Source organism: Protopterus annectens, chromosome 8.part0 (genome assembly GCF_019279795.1).
Source record: "Protopterus annectens isolate FY-2018-M chromosome 8.part0, PAN1.0, whole genome shotgun sequence".
NCBI classification, from domain to species: Eukaryota; Metazoa; Chordata; order Ceratodontiformes; family Protopteridae; genus Protopterus; species Protopterus annectens.
In genome coordinates this window covers 1,989,410,239-1,989,434,700 of record NC_056741.1, presented here as the reverse complement: position 1 = coordinate 1,989,434,700, position 24,462 = coordinate 1,989,410,239, and the positions used below count along the sequence as shown (strand labels likewise).

At 40.9% G+C, this 24,462-nt stretch overlaps 1 protein-coding gene across 1 annotated transcript in view; it reads left to right on the top strand.

The window, feature by feature from the left end:
- The window catches only part of KLHDC4 (kelch domain containing 4), a 406,967-nt gene that overhangs the window by 182,238 nt on the left and 200,267 nt on the right, over nt 1-24,462 (top strand). The gene's annotated exons all lie outside the window — the stretch shown is intronic.

Genomic DNA, 24,462 nt, shown 5'->3' with positions numbered 1-24,462 from the left:
AGGAAAGTGACCATTCACACTCTGAATGTGCATATACATTTATGATTTTATTTGGACAGAAAAAAAAATAGTTTAGAAAAACATTGGCTGTTCTTGTTTTTGGCTAGGGACAAGGAAGAAAAACTAGTCAGTAAGCATACTTTTTTTTTTTAATTTCTCCAAGTCTTTTGAGTTTCTAATACCATGACGGGAATGGACCCATTCCTAAGTCAAAGTACAATTAAAGTTCATGAAATTAGTATTGTTTCACTCTTTGATGTCAGCCAAAAGTGCTCTTCACAGCACCTGCAGTGTCCCCAGTAATGACTCCTCCTGCAATTTGTATGGAGTTATATGTATTGGTAACATATCTAAATATGATTGTAAATTCTTTTTATAAGACCCGTTGTTTCTACTACTATTGGAACTGTCTGGGTATCTTTCTTCCAAATTGCTCTCATTTCTGTCTGCAGATCCTGATGTTTTATTACTTTGTGTCTCTCTGTACGCAATACACTGTAATCACAGGGTGTGACAATTTCAGTGATCAATGTTATTCTTGTCTTCTGTTAATGGACCACTATATCTGGTTTTCTAGCATCTGTCTTTTGAACTGTTGGGAATGGATGATCCCATGTGAAGTAAACATCTTCATTTTCTGTGGTGCTTTATGGATCATGTTTCCAGTGTTTTTCAGCCATTTCAGTACTATAATGTTCGCACAATTCCCAGTGCAACTGTCTCGCCACATTATTATGCCTTTCAGTATACATTCCTTCTGCCATTAGTATGTCGCAACTAGCAACGAGGTGTGCAACTCTTTCCAATTTGTTTTTTTGCACAATTGTCTCATCTGTTCAGTTCTTGAATTCGATCAAACCTTAACTCATAAGTAACATACCCCTGAGCTTGTCAGAACCTTTACTCTGCCTGCTTCATTCCCCCTTCTGCCTCACTCCGCTCCCCTACCCTGCCCCCAATTCTCACCTTCCCCCAGTACCTCTGCACTTGTAACCCAAAAACCACACCACCTCTAGCATTCAGCCTATCTGGAGAGTCTCCACCCACCTCCTCATCCACCAACCCCTCTGGTTTCCACTACCCAGTACCCTCCCCTTACCTATTCTTACCTTCCTCCATTCTTACTACCAAGGACCACACACCACATTGCCTTCTGCTAATTCCTTCTCTCCTCTGCACATCCTCACTGTATACTATAACCTTACACTACCATGCAAATCTAACCTACACATACTTTACAATTAATTTGTCTACCTTTCCTCCTCCACTGCCTACTCTAGCATACCAGACTACCTGAGTTTTTTTACTTCCCTCTCTATCATACAACCTCAATACATGCCTTGAAAGAATCTCACCTCTTAACGTGCATCTCTCCTCACCTCTATAACTATAATAACTCTCTCCTCTTTACTACAAAGAGTCTTCCTGATGTCTGTAATACAGTCCCAATCCCTCACAATCCATACCTCTCCAGCTAACCTGTTCTCAACTCCAACTCCAAAGAATCTAAAGACCTTTCTTCCCTCCTATTCCAATTAATCTCTATGGATGTGTGTCTGGTGACATACATCCGAATCCTGAACCCTCAGGCAACCATGCTTCTAACCCTAACTTGTCTTCCTCACCCTCTCACCATAAATCTCTCCTTTTTGCTACTATTAACACCCAAAGTCTATGCAATAAACTTCCTACCCTTCATGCTTGGCTATCTCATTACCACCCTGACATTCTTTTTATAACCGAAACATGGCTAAAACCCCACATAAAAGATTCCAAAATTACCCCTCCCAACTACAAGATCATAAGAAATGACTCTCCTCTAAAGAAAGGTGGTGGAGTATCAGTACTTTTCTCCTCCTCCCCCCTAACAGTGACACCCTTTACCAAGCATATACCCCAGTTCGCAACAGCTGAACTAACCTTGGCCCTCCTGAAAATTAATAACCATAAAAACATATGTATAGCTGCTCTTTATATTCCACCAGGAAATAACATCCCCATTCTTGAAGATATCCTGTCTTGGTTCTCATCCAACATAAGCAGTGAAACTGTACTTCTAGTTGATGTAAATATAAACTGGACTTCTATTCAGTCACATACATCATTTCAGAATATAAACCTATACAACTACACCCAACTAATTACCTCTCCTACCATATTTAATAAAGATAACTCCGGTAGTGTTCTGGACTGGATGTTAATTTCTCACCCCAAGTCCATTTCTGACAATGGCACCATACCCAACACTCTCAGCAATCATCTCCCTGTCTTTGCTCATCGCTCACCATCCTCCCTCCATCTTCACCACAACTGCATCACAACTAGTACCCTAAAAAACTTCAACCCTCTAGCTTTCTCTGACTCACTAAAACATATGAACTGGAACCCTGTAAAAATCCTCCCTCTTTACGATGCTGTTACATACTTCAATACTACATTCAATAACCTACTAGATAGCTTTGCTCCTCCTGGAACTAAAAGAATTAAAACCAAATCCACCCCTTGGATAACTAAAGCAATTATTACACTCCTGTATCTCTGAGATAAATCCTGGAAGTGTTACCATAAATCTAAAACACCTAACACCCTTACTGAGTATAAGCAACTCTATAATAAAGTGAAAAAACAAATTGCTTTAGACCAAAAGTCCTATTACTACAAGCTTCAAAACAATCATAGATCCAACTCAAAAAATTTTGGAACAGTATATCTGCTCTCCTCTCTCCTGGCAAAAAAGACCATCCCTGCCCTGACCGTAACTCTCCAGATCATATCTTAGCTACCCAATTCAACTCTTTCTCTATTGATTCAATAGCCAAGTTCACCACGTCATTTTCCATTGACACTTCTACTCCACCCTCATCCCACACCCTCAGCTCTAGTCACTGACATTAACACTACTCATCTCCCACCCTTTACCATACAACCCGTATCTCTGCACACCATAAAAAAACTTTTACTAAAACCATGCTCTCGTGCCCCAGACAACCTTCCATCTAACTTTTTCAAGCTAGCTGCCAGTGGCATAGCCCTTCCTATCACTGTACTTATCAACAGTTCAATCCAAGAATCCTATGTACCCCTCCTCTGGAAGAAAGCATTCATCATTCCCCTCCACAAAGGAGACAACAATACGGAAATTTCCAACTTTTGTCTTATAGCCATCCTGTCCCCTATCTTAAAAGTCCTTGAAAAATGCATACACTTGCAACTCCTTCCCTACCTCCTAGACATTCAACTTCTTTCTCCAACTCAACATGGATTTAGACCTGGACATAGTACTACTACTGCCCTTCTCTCATTCCTTGATGTCATCAACCTAGCCTGAGACTCTGGCAACATTGTATGCACCCTTCTCCTAGACTTATCAAAGGCCTTTGATACTGTTTCCCGCAACCTTTTCTTGCCCAAACTCTCTCTTCTCAATCTCTCCCCCTCCTCTGTTAACTGGTTTTCCACTTACCTTTCTAATAGACACCAAGACGTTAAGTGGAACAATAGTACCTCTTCCTTCCTTCACACTCCAACAGGAGTTCCACAAGACTCAATACTGGGTCCCTTACTTTTTAACATCTTCATTAATAATTTTCGTCAGTGCATTCCTAATACCAAACTTGTCCAATACACGGACGATTCCACCATAATTTGCTATGCTCAGTCTCTCCCCAAACTCATGCAACTAACACAAGATGCCTTCTCTTGTACTGAGTCTTGGATGCTGAGAAATTACCTTTCACTCAATGCATCCAAAACCAAAATCATGATCTTTAACCCCATCGAAAAACACCTCTATCGATAAAAATTCCTTCTCCATAGTCAGAATAAGATTCCCATTAAAATAGTCTCCCATACAAAACGTCTAGATGTTATCATTGATGAACATTTAAAGTTTGACATTCGTATACAAACTAGTATTAAAAAAACACACGAAAAGCTCGGAATGCTGTATCGTCACAGCTGTTATCTCACTCCTTCTTCCAAACATATGCTATCTCTTTCCTACCTCATCCCCTCTCTCTTGTATGGAGCCCCTCTCCTCACCAACCTTCAATCTTCCCTAAAGTCAGAACTGTCAACATGCTATAATAAGATCTATAAATTTGCTACTGAGACCAAGTCCTCCTATCACCACTGTGATGCACTCTACTCCTTGCACTGGCTGGAACTCCCCCCACTCTCTCTCTCTTACATTCAACTGTTAACTGCTCACAAACTCATTTTCAAACCCTCTAACTGCCCTTCCCTCTCCTCCATACTCACCTTGCATCATCCTGACAGACTACTTGGGTCCAGTAACCAGAACCCCCTCGAAGTGTACAAACCCTTACGTGCACCTGGGCAGTTTCTCCTGTCTTTCTCCCTTGCTCACCTATGGAATTCACCCCCCCACCTTCAAATCACCCAAAACCACTCCACCTTCAAGACCATGCTCCATTCCCATCTCTCTTCTCACTGGGAATGCTCATGCTCTCACCCCACCTGACTCCCTCTATATCATTTCTGCTCCTCCATCCTTTTTTTTTTAACCCCTTTCTCAAAACTCAACCTAGTGGCTACCTTCATTGCATTTCCACTCCCTCTCCCTTTTTTCCTTTCTCATAACTCACCTTAGTGACTCCCCTTCATTTAATTTCCACTCCCTCTCCCTTTTTCCTTTCTCATAACTCACCCTGGTGACTCCCTTCATTTCATTTCCACTCCCTCTCCCTTTCCTCCTTTTCATAACTCACCCTAGTGACTCCCTTCATTTCATTTCCACTCCCTCTCCCTTTCCTCCTTTCTCATAACTCACCCTAGTGACTCCCTTCATTTCCACTCCCTCTCCCTTTTTCCTTTCTCATAACTCACCCTAGTGACTCCCTTCATTTCATTTCCACTCCCTCTCCCTTTTTCCTTTTCATAACTCACCCTAGTGACTCCCTTCATTTAATTTCCACTCCTTCTCCCTTTTTCCCTTTCTCATAACTTATCCTAGTGACTCCCTTCATTTCATTTCCACTCCCTCTCCCTTTTTTCCTTTCTCATAACTCATCCTAGTGACTCCCTTCATTTCAACTCCCTCTCCCTTTTTGCCTTTCCTCATAACTCACCCTAGTGACTCCCTTCATTTCCACTCCCTCTCCCTTTTTCTTTTCTCATAACTCACCCTAGTGACTCCTGTCATTTCATTTCCACTCCCTTTTTTCCTTTCTCATAACTCACCCTAGTGACTCCCTTCATTTCATTTCCACTCCCTCTCCCTTTTTTACTTTCTCATAACTCACCCTAGTGACTCCTTTCATTTCATTTCCACTCCCTCTCCCTTTTTACTTTCTCATAACTCACCCTAGTGACGCCCTTCATTTCATTTCCACTCCCTCTCCCTTTTTTCCTTTCTCATAACTCACCCTAGTGACTTCCTTCATTTCATTTCCACTCCCTCTCCCTTTTTTCCTTTCTCATAACTCAGCCTATTCACCCTTTACTGCTCTACTCTCTTGCTCTAATTCTCCCTACCTCTCGCCTCATGAAACTTGAGTGCCTGCACTCCAAATTATAATGTACTCCAAAATACTTATGTTTTAATTTCATTCAATGCTTTGTTACAACATCTTGCTCAAATGTTATTATTCTGTCTATATTACTGTGTTTTTAGTAGTCTGAAAATTGTATTGTACTTAACTTTGTTGATATTAGCTTTGTAGTAATTGTATATGGAGCTTTTCTCCCCCATGCTTCCATTGAAAATGGGCTCAATTTGGCCCAATTGACTTTCCCAGTTAACAAACTGCAAAAAAATAAATAAATATAAAATAAATGTTACAAAACCTACATTTGTCTGTTTCTCCCACATGTCCAGTGGACATTATAAATCAACATGTACGCAGTCTACTATCTTTGGCTGCCAATATTAACCTTTCATCTCTTGGTCTGAACTCTCCTCTCCTTAACCACTCCCGTTCTTGTCCCTGATAAATATGAGGTCCTTCCAGAAGTTTTCTATACTTGCAACTATATTTATGCTATTTGCACATTTCTTGCCTCTTCACCTTATATTCTTTCTTTTGTTTTTTGGCACATTCAGTTGCTGCCTGATTTTTATTTACTTCTGGTTTGATTTCCATTCCTGCTTGACACCAATAAGCTAGATTAAGCAGAGAAGTCATCTTAGATTTATTCTCCTCATGTTTCAGAACTTTTACTACTTTTGGGTCTTGTGAGGTCAGCCATTATGTATGGAGTCCCACGATTGCAGATCTGTACATATAATCAGTTTCAAGGAGGCCCATCCCTCCTTTGGAATGGGAACTATATAATCTTGGTATGCACTGATTTTCATAAATCATTTGGTGAGCTTGAAGTATTCTTCTTCTTTTTCTATTTAATCTATCCAACACGTTTTGGGGCCAGACAATCACTCCAAAACTGTAAGTTAGGACAGGAAGAGCAAATTGGTTTATAGCTTGAATTTTGTTTCTAGATGTCAATGCTGTTTTCAGGATTAATTTAAGTCTTCTGAAGTATTCCTTACTACGTTTTTTTCGCGTTTGTTCATGTTTTATTGTTGATCCTTCATCAATTCCCAAATATTTATACACTCCTTGCTCAAGTTCTTTTATATCACATTCTTGTCCTAAACTGATGTTTTTCCTGGCGTTGTAGTTTTCTTGCTTTAAAGGTTGCTTTTGCACATTTATCAAGAACAAATGACATTTTTATATCATCTGAAAAAGTTTTAACTTTCTAAATGGTGTGCTCATTGCCATTGTAGCTGCTATTCTGCCTGTGGCAAATCTGTCCCAGAGAATGTCAAAGTCCATTCCAAGAGAAAAACTGTATTCAGCACTTCACTGCTTGAGGTGGTGGGGTGAGGGGATACAGCACCTAGTCCATTTTAGAAGCAGCTACATGGGCCTTAGTATAGACATTCTCCAAACATATAACCAAGTTCTGGCATTCAGAGCCAAAGCAGGGTTTTCTTTGGCAATCCTGCAAAATCTGCTTTTACAACAAGCCTCCCACTACTGTTATGATCTGGGAATCCTACAACAGGTATGAGTAAAGCAGAGAGTGGTATAATTAACACAGTACAGTTGTATTAGGAACTTACCATAACTGTAAATATTTGAGTACATTAAGTGTTGCAGTCTGTATATTCTCCCACCTTTCCTTGTGGATCATTTCTTGGCAGTCAGGGGTGGTTATAGATCCTGTTTTACTCATTGCCTTCTCTCTCTTCCAGCCCCCCTCTTACCTTGATCTTGATGTACTTCCTGGAGAAGAATATTTGAGACCTCTCAGTTGGACTTGCCATTTCGGGGGATGTTTCCTCTTAAAATCACTGTAGATCCTTGTATTGTCAGGACAAGTGAGATCTAGAGTTGGCATTGTCCAGTGCCTCTGTTATACCACTGATATCCTTGTTTGGCAGTAGGAGGGAGTTAACCAAAAACTTTGGGGACAGGTACAGCTCTGAAAATCACACGTCTTTCTGACTACCTGCAGGCAGTATATCCTACAGATTAGGAGTAGAAATAGAACATACTTGAACATTTACATTTATGGTAAGCTTCTAACACACGTGTTCTTTCTGTGTGAACTGCAGCGTTTAGAACTGCTTATATGTATACATAGACTTCTTTCACAATACATTCTATAAGTATTTGTTGCTAAGGTTGTACATCAGCCTATCTTATGGTCTGTTTCAGTTTCTGTGCTATAAAAGCACTAAATCTGCTGCATCAGAGTGTCTTCAGAGAGTGTGGTGTTCAATTTATTTGCTTCAGTGTTTTTCACACCAAAGGAGCTTTTTGATTTGTTGTAGTTGGTCCATTTCTTTCCTAGCATTCTGGCTATATTTGTCTTGGCGTACACTATTTACAGCTAATTTACATTTTGGGTTTGTCCATTTACTCTCTCATATTTTGTCTACATCTTATGTTAAAGCCTCCCCAAAGTACGCAAGAATTTCGGAATTCTCCAAAGAGACCAATAGTATTGGTTTAAGGATGGCTGACAGAACCATTATCAATTTATCTGAAAGTTTTTTAAAAGCGGCATTGCTATATTCATCAAGTTATAGTTCAGATAGTTGCGATTTTGTAATTAAATTTTATGAATGGATTAAAAGTAGGATTAGGATAAAATATTTTTTGTGACGTATGTAAATTTATTATTTACTGTTATTGAAAATGACTATAATGTCTAGTCAGGCAATATTTAACGTACATGCAGATTTTATTAATTCAAAAATTAATACTGAATGTGAATTTTTGGTTCTGGTTTTAGAGAGTAATGTTTTTACATTTTAGAAACAAATTTGTTTACAGAAAAAGAGGCATAGCCGTGGGGACTCCTATGGCGAACACTTATGCAAATATTGTGTTATTGTAGGAACAGGAGCGCCTTTTTAATGATGTCAATGTATTTAAGCAACAAATAGCATTTTACAAAGGGTCATGGATGATGCCTGTTAATCTGGAGTGGTATGGAGGATATGCCAGAGAAATTTATAATTTAATGGAAAAACGATTGGATGCTTGAACTTTGGTTTGTGACTTCACATGATAGCCTGCAGTTTTTATGTATAACAACTGAAAATACTGAGGCACATTTATTGAGAACTGAATCTTATTAAGAAAGAATTAAAAAGAAACAGTGAGTATGCACCCCCTTTTATATTTAAGAACATTCTGAAGGGGCAAATGATTTGGTTGGCAAGACTAAATACTGATGATATGTATTTAAGCATTAGAAGAAATTAGGGATGACTTTGTTAAAAGATGCTATAAAGTAAATGAAATTATAGAATCTAAAGAATATATTTTATAGGTACCGAGATCTGATGACGTTTTTTTTGGTAACTCCCCTTGCACCTCACCTACCTACCATGGACAGCAAGTTTAGAAAACGGATACTAAACCCTAGAAGAGTAAGAGAAAGCTTTAGGGAAAGTGGCTGGCTTTGTTTTTCTTTGTTTTATAATGTGCTTTTTCCTTTTACAGATATTACATAAGAGCAGAGAGGATTTTTTTTTTGGGGGGGTGAGGGTGGAGTATGAACATTTATAGTGATGTGGCCTAGGCAGAATGGTCCTCCTTCATTTTATAGCTTAGTTGTTGGTATGCCACTTGTGGCAGAGAGCATGCAGGTAGCTGGCTGGAGCCATATACAGTTATTATTAAAAAAATAAATAAAAAATCTCACCATCATTACTTACATCTTCAGAATGAACTCTTCTTTTTTTCCTCTGATAAAAATGTTTATTCTTCTTATCATTAAAGTGACGAGTACTGCTGTTGTAATAGTAGCATGAATAGTAATCATTAGTATACAGTTCAGCCACGGTGGTGCAGCGGTTAGTGTTGCCGCCTCACAGCAAGAGGTTCTCCTATTCGATCCTCAGCTGGTGTGCCTTCTGTGCGGAGTCTGCATGTCCTCCCTGTGGTCGCGTGGGTTTCCTCCGGGTGCTCCGGTTTCCTCCCACATCCCAAAGACATGCTGTAGGTGGATTGGACACTCTAAATTGGCCCTAGGTGTGTGTGTGTGTGTGTGTGTGTGTGTGTGTGTGTGTGTGTGTGTGTGTGTGTGTGCCTTCTGTGGAAGGTTGGGCACCGGGCTGGCAACTCTACACCATAAAACTCCACTGCCAGTCATGAGCGGACAAGGTGATCCACTGTGGCGACCCCTAACTGGGAAAAGCCAAAAGAAGTAGTAGTATACAGTTCTGCACAGTCTGGATCAGGTTTTCCCTGGAAACTGAAAATCTAAACTTTTTGGTGACTTGTGTTATGCAGGGTTACTGTCAGACTTGGTGACAATTGGGGGGGGGGGCTGTTTTCACTTTTGATAGCTTCAGTCAGACTAACAGTGGGTTATTACTCTTTATGTACCATCCATGTCCTTTGCTGTCCATGTGACAGGGCAAATGTCTCATTGCCCTTCTACATAGCTGCCCTTTGATCCTGACTCTGTATGTCAGATGCAGTCCATGAAACAGTGGAATTGTGATGCATATTAGTGGACGTCTAGGAGTATGTTGTGATGGCTAAGAAGATATAAAGGAAAAACTTGTAGTGATTGTAGATGTCATCTGTAGGAGGCAGAAGCACTAGATAACTATGATAAGTCTTGCCAAGTAATTCAGACTGAAAACAAACCCAAATTAAATAATGGAATTGCTAGATGTTTGTAGCTACCTTTTACTGTCTTATGTTTTGAATACGTGAGGCAAGCATTTATCACTGATTGGTTTATTTTATTTATTTTCTTTGAATATTGTTAACTTGGTGGATGCGCTGGTCCAGCGACCATTTTATCAAGACGTGTGCCACAAAAGCAACTTACACACTGGATATCAGTACTTTGAAAATAAATAGTTAGACTCATAAGCAATACAATAATTCAACGGATATATTCTGGTTATACAGAATTGTTTATTATATTCAATGTGTAAAAGGTGGAATAAACAAGGAGGCTGACAGCTGGATATCGTTCACGATATTGGAAGCATAACAGACAATGATGGGAAGCATCAGTTGAAGAAAATGAGTTTTAGCTTGCTTTTTAAGGTGATGTTGGAGGTGTTGCAGATTTGTACAAAGTTGATCATTTCTATAGTTTGTGGCATAGGGTATTTTAAGTGGTCAGGGCAATTCTGGGTAGGATTTCTGTCCCTTTGAGATGCAAAATGAAGCTCTAGAGAATTGTAGGGCTTCCTAATAACAAAAGGCCTGAAGCCTGGTACATTATCTTTTTGCATGTGTTATCTTTTCATTTATTTACAGTGGCAGGGCTATGGATCCTCAGCTGTCTCAAGAAACCATTGCAGCACAACTGTTAATGCAGAATGTTGGTTGGGGGCCTCAAAGAAACAGCAACTGCAATAGAATAGTTGTGTATAGTTAACAATGACATATTAAACGTACATTGGTCAGCCAGGATTTGCATTGCTAAGTTGAAATAAACTTATTGTGCAAAAATAAATAGAAGAAAAGAGGTGTTAAGTTCCCATGATGTAACAGTCAGACAGAAAAAGAAGAAATAGAGACAATGTGCTAACTTAGTAGGTAAAGGATATGTAACACAAAGTGTTGTGATCCATCATGTGCTTTCTTCATTTTGAAGTTCACATGAGGTTTGTTAATAAATGTGAGCCATAGCTGGCTAGACTGCACTCTGCATTGCTCACAAGAGCAGATGTTTTTTCATTTATTTATCCTTTGTTGACATGGGCAGCCACGGTGGTGCAACGGTTAGCGTTGCCGCCTCACAGCAAGAGGTTCTCCTGTTCGATCCTCAGCTGGGGTGCCTTCTGTGTGGAGTCTGCATGTCCTCCCTGTGGTCACGTGGGTTTCCTCCGGGTGCTCCGGTTTCCTCCCACATCCCAAATACATGCAGTAGGTGGATTGGACACTCTAAATTGGCCCTAGGTGTGAGTGCGTGCATGTGTGTGCCTTCTGTGGAAAGTTGGGTGCCAGGCTGGCAACTCGACACTGTAAAACTCCACTGCCAATCATGAGCGGACAGGTGATCCGCTGTGGCGACCCCTAATTGGCAAAAGCCGAAAGAAGAAGAAGGAGGATATTTTAAAGAATAGACAAGATGCTAGAAAAAACAGTATTCAGAGACCGGATAGTGAGACAATGAGGGTTGCAAAGTAGAAGTAATCTATGCATACTGGTACTATTCAGCAGGCATACTAATATGATAAAAGGTATAATAACTAAACTTTGGCACATAAATAGTAATCTGGATGTATTCTGTGACATCATCCAGGAAAAAAATGTTTACCTATAAGAATTCCTCTAATTTAAAGCAAGAATTATGTTTTAAATAACAGGGCAAAATAGTATATATAAAACAGGACAAAATAGTAAATATAAAGTCAAGGCAAATGAAAAGCACAGTACCTTGTAATAAATGTGTACATTGTAAATATATAAATAAGAAACCAAGTTTTATTTGTCCTATAACAAGAAAGCATTATGATGTTAGGCTTTTTGCTGATTGTGACCCCAATTAATGTAGCATACTTATCTGTATGGGGAAGATGTTCATCCTTTTTCTGTAGGGAAGACCAATCTGAAACTTAAGTAAAGGATATATAATCACTTCTCTGATATTATGGAGAGAGGTTGAGACAAATGCCCATGTAACCATATAAAATCTGAAGGATATAATCATAATTTTATATTTTTAGTACTGGAAGTTGTATTATGTGGTTTCAGAAGAGGTGACATGCAAACGAAAATAGGAAATATAGAATATAAATGGATAAATATGTTGAGGAATGATCATAACCCAGGATCAGATGAGACTGTTAGTATAAAGTGTGTTTTGAAATAAAGGTCGGTCTAACCAATAGTTAAGCTTTAAATACTCATGCAATGTGTGAAGTGGATATAAATTGAGACTGTGTTATTGTTATAGTTTTTAACACTTGATAAAGCAGAAGTGTGAAAGCTCTGTAAAAGTTTGTGTATCTTAGTGAATAAATGTTGTTGTACTGTGGTGTTCTGATCTGGGTTTTTTTTTTTTTTTGTTTTTGTTCATGTTTTGAATTGCCTGGCTCTAACTCTACCCATTGGAGCTCGCCTGTTGTTCTGTACAATATCTTAAGAAAGCCTAGCAACTCTGCTATCCGTTGTGTTAAACAAAATGTTAGCATTTATTTTTTTTATTTTTTATTTATTTAACATTTGTTGACCGGGAATGTCCGACTAGGTTCCACAGAGCCTGTTTTCAGCGGAGGCCCGGGGAGAAATGCTCCAGATGCATGTTTTTGGAAATAGGCATAGGGACACATTTACGATACGTGATGATGAGGAAGTCTAGACCTATAATCTGAATCAATTTTCTATGTAAAATCTGAGAGAGGGCCTTACTGGTGCTTAAAGATTTTGCAAAATGTTGTCAGGAGTTTACAGCAGCACATGATGAATGACTTGAGAGTTTAAAGATTGTTAATAGTGCAAGCCCAGTGCACATGCAGTCTCTTTTCATGGGTGACCTGAGAGTCAGAGTTACACAGTAGGCAAACTGATGCTATGGAATCAAACCCAGGACTGCTGTAGGGTGTAAGGAGCATGTTGTTTTAAACCATGGCAACAAAAGTTGTTACTAAGACCTTTGAAATTTATCCTGTGTAAGAGAATTGTAGTTGGCTGCATTAACTGTCAATCTGTAGGGTACATTAGTTGGGAAAATGCTCATTAAACCACAGTACACAGCTGATCAGAGTTGGGGGTTATTTCTAAATCCTGATGATAGTTGATAATGGTGTTGCATGGGGTTTTGTACTGATAACCACTTCTGGGCAATTCTTTTCAGGTGAAAATTGTCACTTGGGTTATTTATAACAGAATAAGTAGGTGATTGTAAATTATCTAACATATGTGATGACTTCATGGACTTCTTCCTTCATTGGATAAAAGTTGGGTAAAGTTCAGTCAGACTAAAACTGACATAATGCTAGTGCTTGACACTGTTTGCCACATCTTTATTTCTTTCCCCTACTATTCTTTATTGGAAAACTAATTGGAATGCATCTTGTTTCTGCGACCTAGGGGTGCCATTTGATAATAAGATGGTACTGAAGGACTAGTTTTCAACCATCATCAAAACAATGGATCAAAAATACAGCTCAGATTGGACATTGACACCATCTTTAGACTTTGCTATGGCATTTCATATGGTCATATATTGCTTGGATGACAACAGTGCACAGTACTTTAGACTAATTGATGTCCCTGGTGCAAAACTGCAGCTGGAGCAGAATTCAGCAGTAATGCAGTTATTTGCCTCAGCAGTCAAGCAGTTATTGGCCCCAACCCTACACTTCATTTTACTCATCTTGCTCAGTCCACATCATCTGTCCTTGCCTCCTGTGTGTGTCATTATAATTTTGGACAGTCCATTGCTCTTCATACTCTGGGTTCTGCATTTATAAAGCATCTGCTGGTGCACTGTACCCTTACAGACTCATTGGTTAAAGGGCTGATGGCTGCTCCAAGGACCCACTGTGAAAAACCTGGTAGTCTGCCATTTATCTGTATTACTGTGGTCTTTCCTAATCAGCTACCTTCCCTAGTATGGATGTGTGATTTTGAGACCTTCAGAATATCCCTGAAATATCATCTGTATGGGATGGTCTGTTTAAATCCTCTCAGTGACACTACCTCTAGTTTTACTTTTTGTCACTTTTAAGATAGTTATGCATTCTTGCCTATGGAATTGGTTAACTCTGCCATTTTTATTATGTTATATGTTTTTGTATTTTAGTTGTAAAATGCCTATAGCCTTAGGTTTTAAGAAATACATGAGTGAATGACTACAGTGAAAGATTCTGAGGGTTTACAGGATGGTCTATAAAAATATAATCCTGATGTAGTAGTATCATGTTGGCAGCTCAAATGATGACCCAGTGAAAAGTCAAGGCTTTGATCCTCCTACATCTTCTACTCCTGATGCTCTTGGAGTATTCATGGCATCATTAGGACACCTGACAGTATGGTTGTTATAGTTTATTGTGAGGTGCCAGTGACTCAAGATTGCCAAACACAGATCTTCTCTTGGTGGCAGATCCCACTCACTGATTTCCTGAATTGGTGGACATCTTGCAGTAAAAGTCTAAAGGTAGGTCTCTCTTTCCTGCAGGCTTACTCTTGATAATAAAATGTTACTGAAGGACTGGGTTTCAGCCATCATCAGGACATTGCAACAAGAATATAGCTTGGATCAGGCAATGCTGTCTGATGGTTTACTAACTAGGTAAGAATCCCATCTCTCCTTCTCGATGCTAGAAGAGAAATGGTCTCCACTGAAGGAGAGACTTTTCATCGGTCATTTGGAGCTACATAAGCACCTCTTAAGCTTGAAGGCAATAGACTTTACACTGGTATCATAGCCCTCTCCTTATCCAGACTAGCAACCAGTCTGTTTCTCAGTATCTAAACAAGCAAAGGGTTATGCAGGTGTACCTTACATGCAGAAAGGCGATGTGGGTCTGGCAGTTGAATATGGATGGAACGACACAGTGTCAATAGTTTATAATGCATATGATGTGAATTAGAAAGCATACTCCCAGAGCTGGTCTACCAGTCTGTTCCTCGAACATGGAATTCAGGAATCATGGCTAGTTTGAATCTTCAAGGAGTGGGGCACCCTGGCCATCAATCATTTTGCCCCCTCATGAGAAGTGGGTCTTCCTCTTTTCTGTTTGGTACAGCAGGACAAAGGAGAGAAAGTGTTGGCTGTGTTTTTCATTCTATGGCAGGGGAGATTACTGTGCGCTTTATCCACCATTTGCTTTCATTCTGTGCCTGATCATAAAATTCATAGGAGAAAGACTGAGACTTATTTGTGTTGTCCCTTGATGTCTTATAATACAGTGGTTATTGAGCTCTCAGGTCCTTAATAGTATGGAAGACTCTCTACTGTGAGCAGAGGAATTTCTTTATGGTGATGGGTTAAGCTGGCCCCACTCTTTCACCTTTTCCTCATAGCTATGGTGACCAAGCTGCCTCTGTAGACCCTGTGATTTTACCAGACTTTGTTTGAGACGCCATTGCTCATTGAATCGTTAGGAAATCTTTGACTTAACAGACAGACTATGCCAAATAGAAGTTTGTCTCTGTTTGGGTGAAAAGGTATTCTTTGCCTCATGGATGAGTTATTATGCAGGCACTTCTGCTGTATTTCAGGCATCTTTATGAGTTGAATCTCAGTCATTCCATTATTTAGGTGCACGTTATCTGCCTGTGTTTGTCATGCCCTTGTGAACAGTAGGACCTTACCCCAGCATCAACTGATGAAGTAGTTATTCTAGGGATCCTGCATTGCTACTCTCTTTTAAAGAACCACTTACCTCCTTGTGACTTAAATTTCATTACTGGCATGCTTGCCTGTCCCTCATGTTAAACCATATGGTGGTTTGGAGGTATTAAAGTTTATGTCTTAGAAAATGCTTTTCCTAGTGGCCATCACCTGTGCCTGTAGAATCTCAGAGATTAAGACCTTTTTCTGTAGAGAAGCACATGTGGCCTTTAACAACGTTGTGGTGCCTGATAAATTATCCCACATTTCTTGACAAAAGCAGTGTCAGACTTGTCCTTTAGGCGAAGTTGGGAGAGCAGTTAATTCCCTGGATGTTCACTGCTTGCTCAGTTTCTAATTGTGTGAGTACATGAGTTTTGGGAGAGGAAACCACAGTTTATCTCCTTTACTGTTGTTAGGAAAGGGATGGCAGTTGTCCAACAGTCTGTTTTGAAGTATTTTGCAGACTGCATTGTCTTACTATTAATCACCCATTGAGGAACGCTGCTGTTACTGCCAAAGGCTACTGGAAGGTGTGGCTTCATCCAGTGCATGCTTCAGTTCGTGCTGTGGTCATTTGGTCATTGTTTTACATGATCATGAAGCATTACTGCTTAGATCGTAACTTCAGGGGTCAGGATTCTTTTGGAACTGCCATCTGAGCCTTTTCCTTGTGACTGTCCGGAGGCTGCCACTAACACAGGTATATCTTATTTCTTGAAACTTAGCTTGTATATATCCATAGAGGTGGGTCCCTGATATTGGGTATAACATGTACATACAGTGGATATAAAAAGTGTACACACCCCTGTTAAAATGGCAGGATGTCCTTCAAGGATGCATCTGCAGTCCTAACATATGGGTTGTCCTGCCTCAGGCAGCCCTTCGGTCGGCCGGATTCCAAAGTCTGGGTCTGGCCTCAGCTGATGTCGCACTTCACCCGACGTCACAGCTGCTGGGGTATAAAGGCATCAGCCGACACCATTTTCCTCAGTCTTTCTTGCCGCGCGGTGCCCGAAGCAGAAGCTGTTCGCAAGTGCCGGTCGGTCAGATCCAGAGATTTCTACTACCGAAGACTTCTAAAAAAGCTAAGTACCCCATTGGGGACTCTTTCTTGCCTCAGCCGATGTCAGACAAAGTAAATAATTGTTTAACTTGTGGGAAACAAATACCTCATAAGGATTTCCACTCTTACTGCCTTCCTTGTTGAGGCCCAGACCACGACGTATCAGCTTGTCTAGCCTGTGCTTCCTTCAACCGACGGACGCTTAGACGTCGGTCGGAGTTTGCAGAGGAGTTTTTTGGTCCCGCTTTTGCATACAAAATGCCGTCGGAGACTCCGACTACACAATTAGCCAAAATGCGCAAGGAAAAGGACAGACACTCGCGGTCCGCGGTTTCGGCTGAAACCACGGTTAGGCCAACCGCGAGTGTCTCGGTTTCGGCTGAAACCGAGTCCTTGGTTCTTCCTTCGGCCGAAAGCATGCTTCCGATAGCCGAGGCCTCACATAGCTTGGCTGAATCTGCTACTGAAATTACCCCTGCAGAAGCAGGCACCCAGGATTTGTCAGACACTATTCCTTTAGACATATCTACCCCTGCACGTGGGGCTGCTAGACCCCCTGCTTCTATGTCTATCAAGGCCTTTTCCAGGGCTAAAGCAGCTAAATCTTCTAAGGCCTTACCTGCTAAAACTCCCTCACACAGGCCTACCTCTAGTTCCCAAATGCTCAGCCTGGCTGAGGATCTCATTTCTTTGATCAGGGGATCCCAACCTCACCCAGACAGGGCCTCTCAACCTCCTCCAGATAAGAGGCCTAGGACTGAACCCCCAGAACCTGTCTCTACAGACTATTCTTCGGATGACTCAGATATTTCAGACCCTCAGGAAGGCCCATATTCTCCTTATGAGGATTCTGATGCAGAAGACTCCATTCCTTCTGCTTCCCCTCCTGAAGAATTTTCTTGTGGGGAAACCTTACATGCTATGAGGGAACACTTCCAATGGCAGGGCCAGGATTTTTCAGATTCAAGGAAAAGGCTAAGGACTTTTTTACACTTACCACAGCATAGGCCTTTAGCCATTCCTCCAGTACTAACAGTTGTTGATGATGCATATAATGATGCCTGTACTGCCCCTGATTCTCTTCCTCCGGCCCCTGCCAAGCCTGACAGATATTACAGGGTCCCGGACGCACACTACCATTTGTATAAGGCTCCTGTTGCAGACCCTGAAACCATTTCACAGGGCCCAAAAGGTGTGGCAGCTGCCTCTGCCAAAAACCCTCTCCCCTCTGAAAGGGAATCTAGAGCATTAGAGAGATGGGGTAAAAAGGTTTATACTTCTGCTACTCTTTCAGCCAGGGCCTTAAACTGTCAATGATTCAGTACCAGGAATTTTTGTTAGACCAGCTAAATAAAAAACTGTCCTCTCCTGAACCTATAGACCGCAAGTCCCTTCAGGATTTGGTACATAACTCTCAGCAGGTCAGTAACCATTTCTTAAAATGTGACTATGATGCACTGGAGGCTTCCTTTAGATCAGCTATGACTGGAACAGTGATTCGAAGACATGCCTGGTTAAAAGAACAATCCTTACCAGACCATGTTAAGTCAAAACTCCTAGATGCTCCTATGGAGAAACAAAGTTTGTTTGGCTCCCCTGCACATGAGGTTCTAAAGAAGGTGGAAGAAAAAGCAAAATCTGTCCAAACAGTCAAGGATTTCTTACAGGTCCAACCTCCGAGGTTTAGCAGAAATTGGCCTTCGAAGAATTGGTCCTTTCCAGACACCTCCAGAGCACAGAGAGGCAGAAATAGACGCCCAAGAGGCAGAGGTCAATCCAGGGGTGCCTACAGGGGACGTCAGTGGCAACCTACCAACCAGAGAAGTACTGCCACAGATTCAACTACAACCACTTCCACAGGACAGACTCAATGACTTGGCTCTGATTCCGCCTACCAGGGAACAACTGGAAGCACCCTTGGGCGGAAAACTAGCCTTATTTTACAACAACTGGCATTACATTACAGGAGACAAATGGACTTTACAAACAATAGACAAGGGCTACAGGTTTCACTTCCACACTCTACCAAAAAAGAGAGGAATGCCAAACCTACCACCAAGCCAAAAACAGGCGGCTCTAAGACAAATCAACAACTTACTAAGGATGAGAGCTATAGAAAAGGTACCGCCTATGGAACAAGGCCAAGGATTTTACTCCAGGCTTTTCCTTGTACCAAGAAAAGAAAATCAATTGAGACCTATTCTCGACTTGTCCGCTCTGAACACATACCTCATTGTTCCAAAATTCAAAATGCTGACCCTCCAGCAACTTCTTCCCATGCTGGGCAAGGAGTCTTGGCTGGTGACTCTAGATCTCAAGGAGGCATACCTGCACGTCCCTATACGACCAGATTGCAGAAGACACCTCAGATTTCTTGCAGGATCAGAGCATTATCAATTCTCAGCATTGCCCTTTGGCTTATCTACTGCGCCCAGAGTATTCACGAAATGCCTCGCATCAGTAATTGCTTATTGCAGGCTTCAGGGAATTCAAATTTACCCATACCTGGACGACTGCCTAATGCAAGCGGACAACAAGGCAAAACTAACAAAAGATTTGGAAAAGGTCATACAACTGCTGCAAGCCTTGGGATACACAGTCAACATGCAAAAGTCAAGACTAGTACCATCCCAAAGGATAACATTCTTGGGTGCAGAACTGGATACATCCACTCAGATGGCGTTTCTCACAGAAGAAAAACAAAAACAACTACCAGTCTATTTCATGACATTAACAACACAAACTCAGCTTACTGCAAGGAAAGTCCTGCAAGCCCTGGGTTACATGGCATCCTGCATAATATTGATTCCACATGCCAGGCTGCATATGAGAAAGTTGCAATGGTACCTAAGGAATGTATGGTCTCAACACAAGCACAGTGTAGAAGCCCAGATTCCAATAATTCCATGCCTGAAGCAAGAATTCCTGTGGTGGGCTCAGGCCTGTCAGTTGAACAGAGGACTGCCTTTCCACAAACCTCATCCAAGCCAGACCATCACCACGGACGCCTCAGACCTAGGCTGGAGCGCACACATGGTGGACAAGTGTATACAAGGCCTATGGACCCAAGACCAGCTGAATCTACACATAAATCTAAAGGAGATGCTGGCAGTGAAACAGGCGATCCAGGCATTCAGACCATTCCTTCAACAAGGTCACCTACTGATAAGGACGGACAACACCACAGTCATGTGGTACATCAACAAACAGGGAGGTACACACTCATATCCTCTATGCCGGATGGCAATGGACCTGTGGAATGTGGCCCTGAATCTCAACATTCAACTTCAGGCCAGATTTGTACCAGGAAAAGAAAATTCACTAGCAGACACCTTAAGCAGAACTACCCGGATGCTCACGAATGGATGTTGCATCCAGATATCTTCAAAACCATAACAAAGAAATGGGGACTACCAGAGATAGACCTGTTCGCCTCCCCACACAACCACCAATTGAAGAAATTCTGCACAAGAGCATACCACCCACTTGCTTGGAGGGTGGACTCCCTCTCCTTCAGCTGGAAAAACCTGACAGCATATGCATTCCCACCTCTTCCTTTGATGTACAAAGTCCTACTGAAGATCAAAGAGGATCAGCCAAGGGTAATCCTGATAGCTCCAGACTGGCCGAGACAACATTGGTACCCGCTACTGAGAAGCATGTCTCGGACACACGCATGACCTCTACCTCTATGTCCCTTATTTCTAACACCGAACAACTACAAGATCCTACATCCAGACTTGAAAACACTGCAGCTAGCTGCTTGGAATATTGCATAAAACAAAATAACCCAGATTTATCTTAGAGGGTTAAGGACATTATCCTGGAGGCTCGCAGACCCTCCACAAGGAAAACTTATTCAGCAAAATGGAAAAGATACCTCATTTGGAGTGCAGCAAAGGGAGAAAATGTCTCATTGGCAAGCATAGCACACATCCTGGAATACTTAGCAGAACTGTTCCACAATGGCCTGTCCTACTCCTCCATTAAGATTCATGCATCAGCAATTTCAACAGAATACAACATGGATCCTCCTGTCTTCTCTCATCCTCTACTCAGGCAGTTTTTGAGAGGAATCAAAAATGTAAAGCCTCCAAGGAAACCACCTTTACCTACATGGGATCTCAACTTTGTGCTGGAAAAGTTAACACGTCCCCCTTTTGAACCAGCAGCAACAGCAGATTTACAATTCTTGTCTTGGAAAACTGCTTTCCTGCTTGCAATCACTTCAGCAAGAAGGGTATCTGAGTTACAGGCATTAATGGCAGTACAGCCCTTCCTTATCTTCCATCAGGATAGAGTGTCTCTGAGAACTAACCCTACCTTTATGCCAAAAGTGGTCTCCAGAGTATCATTGAACCAAGCGATTCATTTACCTACATTCTTCCCCAACCCACAGAACAGGGGGGAAAGACTGCCACATACCTTGGATGTACACAGACAATTATGCTACTATCTGGACAGAACTAAGACCAACAGAAAAACTGACCAGCTTCTGGTAGCATATGCAATAGGAATGCAAGGAAAAGCAATTTCATAACAGACAATCTCAAAATGGATAGGAAATTGCATTCGATTTTGCTACTCTTTTCATGGAAAGACAACTCCTGAAAATATCAGACCTCATTCCACAAGAGCTACAGCCACCACTACAGCTTTCCTACGAGGAGTGGCTACCAAAGACATTTTAGAAGCTGCTACTTGGAGCTCCGTGCATACATTTGCCAAGCATTATAACCTTCCTTTATACTCCAGATCCCGAGCAGGTTTTGCAACTGCTGTGTTGCAAGGGATCTTTACTACACCATCTTTATCTTAGTGCCTCCTCCCCCAGTTTGGCTATGGTATTCTACCCATATGTTAGGACTGCAGATGCATCCTTGAAGGACATAGTACAGTTTTGTACCTACCATAAATGTAGATGTCCGATAGGTATGCATCTGCAGTCAGGATTACCCACCCTCCTTCCCCTCTGTGGTATTCCTAGGGTATTTACCCCTCTTTTAGCTAGCTGGGGGAATCTATTATGGTGTATTTGTTTGTATATATGTATATATATATATATATATATTTTTTGCTCTCTACTGTTTGGAATTATTTGCATTTATCCAAATTTAGCCTTCCTTTGGAATTATTTGCATTTATCCAAATTTAGCCTTCCTAGAGGGCACCTGGCATCTGGGGCAAGAAACACTGAGGAAAATGGCGTCGGCTGATGCCTTTATACCCCAGCAGCTGTGACGTCGAGTGAAGTGCGACATCAGCCGAGGCCAGACCCAGACTTTGGAATCCGGCCGACCGAAGGATTGCCTGAGGCAGGACAACCCATATGTTAGGACTGCAGATGCATACCTATCGGACATCTACATTTATGGTAGGTACAAAACTGTACTTTTTTGTGATATAAAAAAATGAGTCCACAATAAATAATTTCGAAACTTTTTCCACCTTTAATGTGACCTATAACCTGTACAATTCAATTGAAAAATAAACAAATGTGTTGGGGGAAATAATATAAAAAATAAAAAACGTGCAATACGCTGGTTGCATAAGTGTGCACACCCTTAAACTAATACTTTGTTGAAGCACCTTTTGATTTAATTCCAGCATTCAGTCTTCTTGGGTACACACCTGCCATCAATTAAAGAGACTCTGATTAACCCCAAATAAAGTTCAGCTGTCCTAGTAGGATTTTCTGACATTTACTCAGTTGCTTGCTACAACAAGAGAGAGCTTACAAAGCATCAACGGGATCTCATTGTTGAAAGCTATCAGTCAGGAGAAGAGTACAAAAAAATTTCCACAGCATTGGATATACCATGGAACACAGTGAAGACAGTCATCAAAAAGTGGAGAAAATATGGGACAACAGTGACATTGCAAAGAACTGGACATCCCTCCAAAATTGATGAAAAGACAAGACAAAAACTGGTCAGGGAGGTTGCCAAGAGACCTACAGCAACACTGAAGGAGCTGCAGGAATTTCTGTCAACTACTGGTTGTGTACTACATGTGACAATCTCCCTTATTCTCCATATGTCTGGACTTATGGGGTAGGGTTGCAAGACGGAAGCCTTTTCTTACACAGAAAAACATCCAGGCCGAGCTAAAATTTGCAAAACAGTACATCAAATCTCCCAAAAATATGTGGGAAAATATGTTATGATCTGTTTGGTGACCTGAAGATGGCTGTGCACAAGAGATGCCCTTGCAATCTGACAGATTTGGAGTGCTTTTGCAAGGAAGAGTGGGCAAATATTGCCAAGTCAAGATATGCCATGCTGATAGACTCCTACCCAAGAAGACTGAATGTTGTAATTAAATCAAAAGGTGCTTCAACAAAGTATTAGTTTAAGGGTGTGCACACTTTTATGCAACCAGCGTATTGCACGTTTTTTATTTTTTTATATTATTTCCCCTAACAGATTTGTTTATTTTTCAATTGAATTGTACAGGTTATAGGTCACATTAAAGGTGGGAAAAGTTTTGAAATTATTTATTGTGGTCTCATGTTTTTATATCACAAAAACCTGGCATTTTAACAGGGGTGTGTACACTTTTTATATCCACTGTACTTATTTTAATTTACTGTATGACTGGGCTGTCCTTGGTGGGTTGCCTATATACCTTTGTCAGGATGGCCCCTCTGTCTAGCATCTTTTGTAATGCATTGGAAGTTGAGCAAGTATGTATTTTTACATCTTTGTTACAGTATGTGTGACAAATATTTTTTTGTCATTTGCAAGAGGTTTTGCTTCATCCATGGTCTGTGATGGGCTAGCAAGTTCAGGGTCTGGGCACACTTTCCAAGTATGACATATAATTTTATGATGTGCACCAGCATGAATGACTACACCCCTGAACCTGGAAGCTTCTAACAGAAGTAGTACTGAACTCAACTAGAAAGAGCTAAAATGTAGAGGCCCACAGAGGAGGGTTTCACAGTAGATCAGCTTATAAGGTTAAGACATCTGTGGTTTACTGATGCAATTACACCACATTTCGCAAATGTGATGGGTGCCCTACATAAGGAAACATGATTAGTTGAGAGAAAAAAGTGCCACTGTGGCCGAGTTTTCCTTTTTTATAATAGTCTGTGAAAAGAAGCAACAAGACTATTAATTTGGTGTACTAACATTGCTCTTTGTAAATATGTAGTAGGAGATGAACTGATAGCATGCAGTAACAGAAGCAAGAACAGCAACACCAAGGCTGTATAAATTGGTACACCTTTATACTGGGTTTGTCACATTATATCCGAGTGTAGAAAAATAGTACAGATGTGTTGTAAAAGATACTGAAAAAGAAACTGTGCTGTCAGAGAGAAAAGGAAGGAGTAGGTCCTAAGGGTGTGGCCGGTCTTAGGGAGTAGTAAAAGAAGTGTAGAAGCTAATCCGTAAAAAGAGAAAGGAATTTAACTTGATACCCCATTCAAATTAGAGTCAGATAGAGGAAATTGAGCTAATAATGTTAGGTTTTAGTAAAGTTGATTAAACCATAATTTTGGGAAACAAGTACAAAGCCGAGGTTGATCACGAGACTATTACACATTTAAAGTCATGAATGCTGTGTTAGTTAATCCAGTGGTTTAAGGCTGTGAC